The sequence below is a fragment of the Neoarius graeffei genome, chromosome 19 (genome assembly GCF_027579695.1).
Source record: "Neoarius graeffei isolate fNeoGra1 chromosome 19, fNeoGra1.pri, whole genome shotgun sequence".
Taxonomy (NCBI): Eukaryota; Metazoa; Chordata; class Actinopteri; order Siluriformes; family Ariidae; genus Neoarius; species Neoarius graeffei.
The window spans coordinates 65,833,307-65,845,321 of NC_083587.1; positions in this window are offsets into that span (position 1 = coordinate 65,833,307).

Consider the following 12,015-nt stretch of genomic DNA (forward strand, 5'->3'; position numbering starts at 1 on the left):
CTTCTGGCAGAATTCTGGTTGGATATTTCACAACTCTTCATGGTAGAATTGGTAGAGTTCAATTAAAATTGTTTTTTTTTCTTGGCATGGACTCAACTTATAAGCACAGTCCATATACATATGTATTTTCAATAGGGTTGAAGTCAGGACTTGTTTTAGGCTTAATGTTAGCATGCTTTATCCTCCACAACCAGCTCTGATGTGTGTTTGGGTTCATTGTCCTGTTGTAACTCCCAAGTCGTGTTCAGGTTTCTGATGGTTTACACTATGTGCACAATTATTAGGCAAGTTGTATTCCTGATGATTAATTTTATCGTTGAACAAATACAGTGCTCTCAGTCAATCCAAATTGTTAATAAACCTAAAACCAGAATGATTAACAAAGGAAAGGGGAGTTTAGGCCTTCTCAGGGGAATATATAAGTGTGCAGAATTATTAGGCAACATTTAGTGTGCAGAATTATTATGCAACTAAATGAAAAGCTTAAAGTTTCCCATCTCACTTGTTTATTTTAATTTTCAGTGTAACAAATAAACAACTCAGAATTAACAAATAAACACTTCTAGCATTTCAAAAATATTCAGTGACCAATATAGCCACCCTTCTTTTCAATAACTGCCATGAGCCTTCCATCCAGTCTGTTAGTTTTTTGATTTGTTGACGATCAACTTTTTGTGCAGGAGCAACCACGGCCTCCCAAATGCTATTCAGAGTGGTGTATTGTCTTCCCTCGCTGTAAATCTCATGCTTAAGAAGGGGCCACAAGTACTCAATAGGGTTTAAGTCAGGTGAGGAAGGGGGCCATGTCATTACTTTGTCATCTTTAAGGCCTTTGTGGGCTCGCCAAGCAGTGGAGTACTTGGGTGCATGTGATGGTGCATTGTTCTGCACAACAATCATGGCCTTCTTGAATGATGCAGACTTCTTCCCATACCACTGCTTGAAGAATGTATCTTTTAGAAACTGGCAGTAGGTTTGGAAGTTGATGTTAAGTCCATCTTCAACCTGAAATGGTCAAACTAGCTCATCCTTAATAATAGCAGCCCATGCAATTACCCCTCCACCACCTTGCTGGTGTCTGAGTCAAAGTGCCCTGTGTCCATTATGCCGCTTTTCCACTACAAACGCGGCTGAGTCGGGCTGAGCCGTGCCATGCTGAGTCGGGCTGAGCGGGGCTGTTGGAGTTGCATTTCGACTACAACCGCGCTGAACCGTGCTGGCTGGAAGTGGGTGGACACATTGGGTGGAGTTAGCGAAAGTGGGTGGACGTCAGGTGATGTCGTTAAGCAGCGCAAACAGTGACATCAGTGAGCTTTTAAGCGGTAGTCTCACGACCCGAATAGTAAACAATAAAAATGGAGGACATGGAGTCGTTAGTGTTGCTGGTCTTGGTGCTGTGGCTTGTTGTCATCGACAACGCGGACAGATACTGGCAAGAGCGTATAGATGAGGCGAGGCACATAAGGCTTCAGAAATTCTCGTAATTCGTAATTCTTCTCCTTCCGGGTTTGCGGTGTTTACAGATCCCAGCGCGCTCGCGGGGCATGTGTGGGCATGTGAGGACACTCCTCCTCACCAATCAGTGCACAGGGGAGTGTCTGCTCACGCCCCCAACCTCACTCGGCTCGCTTTGGCTCGCTTCAGCCCTACTCCAAAACGGTGCGAGTTTTAGGGGCTAAGCAGGGCTGAAGCAAGCTGAGTTGTGCTGGTTTTTGGTAGTCGAAACGCGAGCCGTGTCGGGCTGAAGTGAGCTGAAGCGAGCTGAAGTGAGCTGAAAAAGGGTAGTGGAAAAGGGCCATTAGTTATCCAGCTATGGGCCCATCCATCTGGTCTATCCAGAGTCACTCTCATTTCATCTGTCCATAAAACCTTTGGAAAATCTGTTTTCAGATATTTCTTGGCCCAATCTTGACATTTCAACTTGTGAGTCTTGTTTAGTGGTGGTCGTGTTTCAGCCTTCCTTACCTTGGCCATGTCTCTGAGCACCGAACACCTTGTCCTTCTGGACACTCCAGGTCGGTTGCAGTTCTAGAATATTGTGGCACTGGAGGATAATGGGTTCCTGGTAGCTTCATGTTTAATCCTTCTCAAGTCTTTTGCGGTTAATTTGTGTCTTTTCTTCTCCACACATTTTTTGCGACCCTGTTGACTATTTGCAACAAAATGTTTGATTGTTCTGTGTTCACATTTCTATAGCTTAGCTATTTCAAGAGTGCTGCATCCCTCTGATAGGCATTTTACAATTTTTGTCTTTTCAGTGTCTGTTAAATCTCTTTTTTGGCCCATTTTGCCTGAGATAAAGAAGCTGCCTAATAATTATGCACACCTTAATATAGGGTATTAATGACTTTAGGTCACACCCTCCCTCATTACACAAATAAATACCACCTGAGAATGCTTAAATCCAATTAGCATTCAAGTGTATCTAGCTTGCAGTTGGAAAACATGCATAGAAATAATGGTAGGGTCAGAGTACTCACTTGCCTAATAATTGTGCACACAGTGTATACTGAAAAGTTCTGAGGTAGTCCACCTTCATTATTCCATCCACTTTGTGCAGTGAACCAGTTCCACTGGCAGCAAAACAGCCCCAGAGCATGATGATCCTACCACCACCACCACCAGCTGGTACAGTGTCCCTCTGTGCATGGTGGTCATTGTGGCCAAACAACTCAATCTTTGTCTCATCTGACCATACAGCTTTCCTCCAGAAGGCTTTTTCTTTGTCTGTGTGGTCAACTTCAAACTTTAGTTAAGCTTGAAGGTGTCAATTTTGGAGCAGGGAGTTATTTCTTGGATAGCAGCCTCTTAATTCATGGTGATCTGAACTGTAGACAGTGATCCATCAGCTTCCAGCTCTACAGGGTCACAGGCAAGCTGGAGCCTATCCCAGCTGACTATGGGCAAAAGGCGGGGTATACCCTGGACAAATCGCCAGGTCATCACAGGGCTGACACATAGACACAGACAACCATTCACACCTACGCTCAATTTAGAGTCACCAGTTAACCTAACCTGCATGTCTTTGGACTGTGGGGGAAACTGGAGCACCCGGAGGAAACCCACGCGGACACGGGGAGAACATGCAAACTCCGCACAGAAACGCCCTCGCCAGCCACGGGGCTCGAACCCGGACCTTCTTGCTGTGAGGCGACAGCGCTAACCACTACACCACCGTGCCGCCCCTGCTTTTATATATATATATATATATATATATAATGTGAGAAATATAAAGTGCATATGGAATGCAAAATATAAAAGTAGAATGAAAAACGAAGTGTGTTGTGGGTGTGTTTGGTCCCTGATGATGCTCTGTGTCCTTTTTGTGACCCGGGTGTTGTAGATGTCCTGTAGTGGGGGGAGGACAGCTCCACAGATGAACTGTGCCATTTTAATGACACGCTGTAGAGCCTTTCTGTCCTGAGTTGTGCAGTTCCCGTACCACACCACTGTGCACCTGTAGAAGTTGGTGAGGAGTTTGGTGGACAGTCCAAATTTCCTCAGCTTCCTCAGGAAGAAGAGTCTCTGTTGAGCCTTCTTGATGGTCTGCTGTGTGTTATGTGTCCAGGTGAGATCCTCACTGATGTGAGGTCCGAGGAATTTAAATGTTTTCACCCTCTCCACCTGTGTCCCGTTGATGTGCAGCGAGGCGTGCTGGTCTCTCCTCCTCTTCCTCGGGAATAATCATCTCCTTGGTCTTCTCAGCATTCAAGGAGAGGTTATTTTCCCGGCACCAGGAGACCAGCTGAGCCACCTCCTCCCTGTAGACTCTCTCATCTCTGCCGGTGATCAGCCCAATGACAGTAGTGTCGTCAGCGAACTTGATGATGGAAGTGTTACTCTGGGTGGGGGTGCAGTCGTAGGTGAAGAGGGTGTACAGGAGTGGACTGAGCACACAGCCTTGGGGGGTCCCTGTGCTCACTGTCTTGGTGCTGGATGTTCTGGTACCAACTCTGACAGCCTGGGGTCTGTTTGTGAGAAAGTCCAGGACCCAGCAGTAGAGGGAGGATGTCAGTCCAAGGGTGGAGAGCTTCTCAGTCAGTCTGCTGGGGATGACGGTGTTGAAGGCTGAACTGTAGTCCACAAACAGCATTTGAATATAGGTGTCCCTGTGTTCCAAGTGTGACAAGGCTGTGTGGATGGCTGGATTGATGGCATCATCAGTTGAACGGTTCTGACAATATGCAAATTGAAGGGGGTCTATTGTGTCTGGTATGTCCTTTTTGATGTATGACATGACTATCCTCTCAAAACACTTCATTACAACTGAAGTGAGTGCAATTGGGCGATAGTCATTCAGGCATGTTATATTATTTTTCTTTGGGAGGGGCACTATGGTGGTGGTCTTGAAGCATGTGGGCACAGAAGACATGGAGAGGGACAGGTTGAAAATGTCTGTGAAGACCTCTGCTAACTGTGTGGAGCAGGCCCTCAAAGCACGGCCAGGGATGTTGTCAGGGCCGGCTGCCTTTCGGGGGTTAGTCCTCCTGAAGACCTTGCTCACCTCAGTTATGGTCACAGTAGGTGAAGAGCTCTGTGCTGCCTCTGTTGGTAGAATCCCTCTGTGTTGGTTGGTGTTGAGGGTGTCGAAGCGAGCATAGAACTCGTTCAGCTCATCTGGTGATGTGTTGTGGTTGACTGTGACCCTGCTGTTCTTCTGCTGGAAATTGGTGATCTGTTGCAGGCCCTGCCACATGCATCTGGAGTCTGAGGTGTTGTAATATCCTTCCAGCTTCACTCTGTACTGCCTCTTGGCTTCCCTGATGGATCTGCGTAGGTCATATCTGGCCTTTTTATATCCATCTGTGTCACCAGAAGCAAAAGCGGTGGAGCATGCATGTAGCATACTTCTGTTAGGGTTTTGCTGGGATTCGAACCTGGTTCACTGGTGTAATAATCCAGCAAACCCCCACTAGGCCACCAGGGGGATGACTCAAATACAGAGGCGTGAGGCGGAAGTAGAAAAAGTATCAAAAGGTTTATTTACAATATTTACACACAAAAAATCCAAAAAGTATAATCCAAAACGCTCAGAAGATATAAGGGAAAAAATAAAAAATCCAAAAGTTCAAAGTCAATACAAAAGCCAATAACCAGAAAAGAAGGGGTAAAAATCCAAACGCTCAGAAGATCCAAAAAGTAAAAAACAAAATCCACAAAGTCCAAAAGAAAGCAAAAATACAAAGAACACAAGGACATAGACGAGGAAATCGGAACAGAGGTAACTGGAGCTAAACATAACAGCACAAAGACTCCGTGACAAGAGGACTGAACTTAGGGGTATAAATACACAAACTAAAATAGGACACAGGTGACACTAATGAGGACTAGGCGGGGCACAAGACACATGGAAAACAACAAACATAAAACACAGAAACAGTGGCAGCCTCTAGAGGCCAAAACAAACATGACAAGAAAAGGAAATAACAGCAGCCTCTAGAGGCCAAAACAGTCCCAGTCCTAACAACTTCACTGTTAATCCAAGGTTTTTGGTTAGGATATATTTTGCAGCGCTTGGTGGGGACAATGTCATTAATACATGTACTGATGTAGCTGGTGACCACAGATGCATATTCCTCTAAATCCACAGAACAGTCTTCTCTCAAAGCAGCAGTCTTAAACACATCCCAGTTTGTAGAACTGAAGCAGTCCTGGAGCACCAGATCAGTCTCTTCGTTCCAAACTTTAACAGTTTTACTCACTGGGGGGGGGGGGGCTTGTTTGAGAAGGGCCTTGTAAGCTGGGTAGAGGAACACAGAGATGTGGTCAGACTGTCCAAAGTGGGGGTGGGGCACAGCCTTGTAGCCATTTCTCATGTTGCTGTAGACGTGGTCCAGGATGTTGTTGTCCCTTGTCGGAAAGCTCACTTGTTGATGGTACTTCGGTAGCACAGTCCTGAGGTTGCAATGATTAAAATCCCCAGCCACGACGAACACGACATCTGGGTGTGTGGTCTTGTGTTTGCCAATGATGTCATGTAGTAGTCCTAGTGCTGTAGTGTGGTCGGCCCGCGGCAGGATGTAAACAGGCAGCATAAACACAGCACTGAACTCCCTCGGTAGATAAAAGGGTCTGCACTTCACCATCAGCACTTCAATGTCCGCACAACAGTGTTTTTCAACCACCTGTACGTCTGTACACCATCTGTTGTTAACATAAACACACACACCGCCACCTTTGTTTTTACCGGAAGCAGATGTGCAATCTCCGTGGTGCATGGAGTGGGTCTGTAGTTCAATGGCTGGGTCTGGCAGGCTTGCAGTAGTCCAGGTTTCTGTAAAAATCAGGGCACAACACTCTCTGATTTCACGTTGAGATGTTATCCTGGTTCTCAGCTCATCCATCTTATTTTCGAGCGAGCGAAAGTTAGCTAGCAGAAGGCTAGGTAGCGGTGGTCTTGTAGCTCTAGCCTTTAGCCTAGCATGTAGCCCGCCTCTCTTACAGCGCCTCCGTTTTGGGTGCATGGATCGTCGGCTGTTTTGCCAACTCAAGTCTGGTGATGATGCGGCCTGCCGGATGGTGTCGGTGTAGCTCCGGTCGGTGTCAGCGAGGAGAAGAAAGCCACAGTCCAGAAGGACTGGACTGGACCCGTGCTGAATTTTACCAATGTTCAGAAGTGTGTCTTTGCTGTAGGTGATCCTAGTGTACAAGCACTGAGCATTTGTCACAATCAAAAGTACTAAAATAAACAATAAAGATGGTCAGTGTCATGAGCGCGTCGCAAACATGTTTGCCACGGGGGGCGCCATGATAGAATTGTGTACATCTGGTATCCTCTTTCTCAGATCTGCACTGAGTTCCTTGGACTTTCCCATTTTACTGTGTGTTGGTCAATCCAATGAGTGCTGTAAACAAACCCTTTTTATGAAGGCACAAAGAAGCTAACAGCTGTAGTCAATCATGATCACTAACAGGAAGTTAAGAGACCTCGGCCTTGGCAAGATAAGAGACATTTTGGAAATTTCAGCACCTCTGAATTAATAATTTAGGTGAGCATATGTAAATTTTTGACCCTGTATGTATAGTTTCGACTCTCTGTTGATTTCAGAAAACCCAAAGAAAATTAAAACTTGTGCACCAAATTCTAATGTTTTTTTAAAGCTGTATGCTGTACAATCATTCTGCCACAGAAAAAGAACAGTTCAAAGAAATTACTGAAAACCCAAATATTGGCATGACATTCATATCCAAGATGACATTCATATCCAAGATGACACTGTATGTAAACTTCTGACCACTACTATATATTGTTTCCCCCCTAACCACCAGTAGTGTCTTGTCTTATTTAATAGAATAAAATTAAGAGGAACAGAAATTAATATTTGGCAATTTGTGCCCTTGAAGGACTTTTTTGTTCAAAGAATGTGGCGTAAGGATTTGCAGCAAGCATATCACCACAAAATGGGAACAGAGAGAGAGAAAAAGGAAGCAACTGGATATGAGAAAGACAAAAAGATACAGAACGAAGAACAATAAAGTGAACAGAGAGAGAATCCAAACATAGCAATGAAGTGATTCACTCACTAAATTCTGGAAAAGTGACAGCAAACTTGTTGTAGCTTCTTTAACATTTAAGATTAAAGAGAGTTTTATTGTCAATACATCGGTGTATACTGTAAGTATACAGTGTATTGAACGACCATGTTCCTCAGATTCCCCATGGTGCATTTATAGAGAAACAGAAAGATTACAAAACAAGGTATATACATAACTGTCGATAGTTACTGAAGTAACATTTAGCTCTCTCAACATCGAGCTACAGTTGTGGTCAGAAGTTTACATACAGTGACATGAATGTCATCTTGGATATGAATGTCATGGCAATATTTGGGCTTTCAGTCATTTCTTTGAACTGTTCCTTTTCTGTGGCAGAATGATTGTACAGCATACAGCTTTAATTAAAAAAAAAACACTAGAATTTGGTGCACAAGTTTTAATTTTCTTTGGGTTTTCTGAAATCAACACAGGGTCAAAATTATACATACAGGGTCAAAAATTTACATACAGCACACCTAATATTTGGGTAAAATCTTTTCTTTGCAAGATTCACCTTGGCATTTATCAAAAATTGGTCAAAAATTTACATACACTCACCTAGATTATTAATTCAGAGGTGTTGAAACTTCCAAAATGTCTCTTATCTTGCCAAGGCTGAGGTCTCTTAACTTCCTGTTAGTGATCATGATTGACTACAGCTGGTAGCTTCTCTGTGCCTTCATAAAAAGGGATTGTTTACAGCACTCATTGGATTGACCAACACACAGTAAAATGGGAAAGTCCAAGGAGCTCAGTGCAGATCTGAGAAAGAGGATCGCAGATGTAGTTATTGTGAAGGGTAGTCAGTTTGCCAAGTCACTCTGCTTCAAGAAAACCCCTCAGCTGAAAGGAAATTGGTTTAGATGGTCAGGAACAACCTGGGAACCACCATGGCACAGCCCTGCCATGAACTGGAAGCTAATGGATCACTGTCTACAGTTCAGATCACCATGGACTAAGAGGCTGCTATCCAAGAAATAACCCCCTGCTCCAAAATTGACACCTTCAAGCTTAACTAAAGTTTGAAGCTGACCACACGGACAAAGAAAAAACCTTCTGGAGGATAGCTGTATGGTCAGATGAGACAAAGATTGAGTTGTTTGGCCACAATGACCACCATGTACAGAGGGACACTGTACCAGTTGGTGGTGGTAGGATCATCATGCTCTGGGGCTGTTTTGCTGCCAGTGGAACTGGTTCATTGCACAAAGTGGATGGAATAATGAAGAAGGAGGACTACCTCAGAATTTTTCAGTATAAACCATCAGAAACCTGAACACGACTTGGGAATCTGGAGTTACAACAGGACAATTAATCCAAACACTCATCAGAGCTGGTTGTGGAGGATAAAGCAGGCTAACGTGAAGTTTAACACAAGTCCTGACTTCAACCCTATTGAAAATACATATGTATATGGACTGTGCTTATAAGTTGAGTCCATGCCAAGAAAAAAAAACAATTTTAATTGAACTCTACCAATTCTACCATGAAAAGTCATGAAATATCCAACCAGAATTCTGCCAGAAGCTTGTTCATGGTAAACAAAAATGTTTGGTCAAGGTGAATCTTGCGATGAGACATTTTACCCAAATATTAGGTTTGCTAAATTTTTGACCCTGTCTGTATAATTTTGACCCTGTGTTGATTTCAGAAAATCCAAAGAAAATTAAAACTTGTGCACCAAATTCTAGTGGTTTTTTTTTTTATTAAAGCTGTATGCTGTACAATCATTCTGTCACAGAAAAGGAACAGTTCAAAGAAATGACTGAAAGCCCAAATATTGCCATGACATTCACATCCAAGATGACATTCATGTCACTGTATGTAAACTTCTGACGACAACTATAGCTCAGTACAATAAACAACATAAATGACAAGACAAAGACAAGTGCAAAGTGGCATTGTGCATCTGTGTGCCAATGTTCATTTTATTGCAAAAATGCAAGAAACTGTGGTTTAGTTTGAAGAGTTTAAGTTTTTCCAGGATATTACACAAGACGGGTACAAAGTGAGCATTGTGCATGTGTGTGTGTGCAAATGGGCAGTGACGTGCAAATGAATGAGAAATAATGAGAAACTCTAGTTTCAGGTTAGAGGTTTTTTTTTAAACATTACTGTGTTTAAAAACAAACAAACAAACAAACAATAAAAAAACACAATTGTAAAAGTTTGCAAACGGTCTCAGATAGCAAGTACTAATACAAAGATTTAGCCCAATGTTAGCAAACAGACCAGAGTAGTTTCTCCACTCACTTTAGAATGATATATATTACACAGACATGGGAGTTTTACTGGGAAATACACCACTGGTATTTTTCATCTGTGCTCCATCTGGGACATGGAGAGCCAAAACTCCACAGTGGTGTAGTGGTTAGCGCTGTCGCCTCACAGCAAGAAGGTTCTGGGTTCGAGCCCAGTGGCCGACGGGGACCTTTCTGTGTGTAGTTTGCATGTTCTCCCCATGTCTGTGTGGGTTTCCTCCGGGTGCTCCAGTTTCCCCCACAGTCCAAAGACATGCAGGTTAGGATAATTGCTCCAGCTTGCCTGTAACCCTGCACAGGATAAGTAGCTACAGATAATGGATGGATGATCCGAACAGTAGCACTGGATTAGCCTCATCTTCTCTCTTTCCCAGTGAACAAAGAAATGATTCTGCGCATGTACAGCAGAAAAGTTTTGTTATTGGATAATCGCATCAGCTCCGATGTACAACCCCGATTCCAAAAAAGTTGGGACAAAGTACAAATTGTAAATAAAAATGGAATGCAATAAATTACAAATCTCAAAAATTGATATTGTATTCACAACAGAACATAGACAACATATCAAATGTCGAAAGTGAGACATTTTGAAATTTCATGCCAAATATTGGCTCATTTGAAATTTCATGACAGCAACACATCTCAAAAAAGTTGGGACAGGGGCAATAAGAGGCTGGAAAAGTTAAAGGTACAAAAAAGGAACAGCTGGAGGACCAAATTGCAACTCATTAGGTCAATTGGCAATAGGTCATTAACATGACTGGGTATAAAAAGAGCATCTTGGAGTGGCAGCGGCTCTCAGAAGTAAAGATGGGAAGAGGATCACCAATCCCCCTAATTCTGCGCCGACAAATAGTGGAGCAATATCAGAAAGGAGTTCGACAGTGTAAAATTGCAAAGAGTTTGAACATATCATCATCTACAGTGCATAATATCATCAAAAGATTCAGAGAATCTGGAAGAATCTCTGTGCGTAAGGGTCAAGGCCGGAAAACCAGACTGGGTGTCCGTGACCTTCGGGCCCTTAGACGGCACTGCATCACATACAGGCATGCTTCTGTATTGGAAATCACAAAATGGGCTCAGGAATATTTCCAGAGAACATTATCTGGGAACACAATTCACCGTGCCATCCGCCGTTGCCAGTTAAAACTCTATAGTTCAAAGAAGAAGCCGTATCTAAACACGATCCAGAAGCGCAGACGTCTTCTCTGGGCCAAGGCTCATTTAAAATGGACTGTGGCAAAGTGGAAAACTGTTCTGTGGTCAGACGAATCAAAATCAGGGACACTGTGTCATTCGGACTAAAGAGGAGAAGGACGACCCAAGTTGTTATCAGCGCTCAGTTCAGAAGCCTGCATCTCTGATGGTATGGGGTTGCATTAGTGCGTGTGGCATGGGCAGCTTACACATCTGGAAAGACACCATCAATGCTGAAAGGTATATCCAGGTTCTAGAGCAACATATGCTCCCATCCAGACGACGTCTCTTTCAGGGAAGACCTTGCATTTTCCAACATGACAATGCCAAACCACATACTGCATCAATTACAGCATCATGGCTGCGTAGAAGAAGGGTCCGGGTACTGAACTGGCCAGCCTGCAGTCCAGATCTTTCACCCATAGAAAACATTTGGCGCATCATAAAACGGAAGATACGACAAAAAAGACCTAAGACAGTTGAGCAACTAGAATCCTACATTAGACAAGAATGGGTTAACATTCCTATCCCTAAACTTGAGCAACTTGTCTCCTCAGTCCCCAGACGTTTACAGACTGTTGTAAAGAGAAAAGGGGATGTCTCACAGTGGGAAACATGGCCTTGTCCCAACTTTTTTGAGATGTGTTGTTGTCATGAAATTTAAAATCACCTAATTTTTCTCTTTAAATGATACATTTTCTCAGTTTAAACATTTGATATGTCATCTATGTTCTATTCTGAATAAAATATGGAATTTTGAAACTTCCACATCATTGCATGATGTGTTGTCTTGACAATGTGCAATATTGCAACAATATCCATTCATCCATCCATTATCTGTAGCCACTTTATCTTGTACAGGGTTGCAGGTGAGCTGGAGTCTATCTCAGCTGACTATGGGCGAGAGGCGGGGTACACCCTGGACAAGTTGCCAGATCATCGCAGGGATGACACACAGAGACAAACAACCATTCACACTCACATTCACACCTACGGTCAATTTAGAGCCACCTGGAGG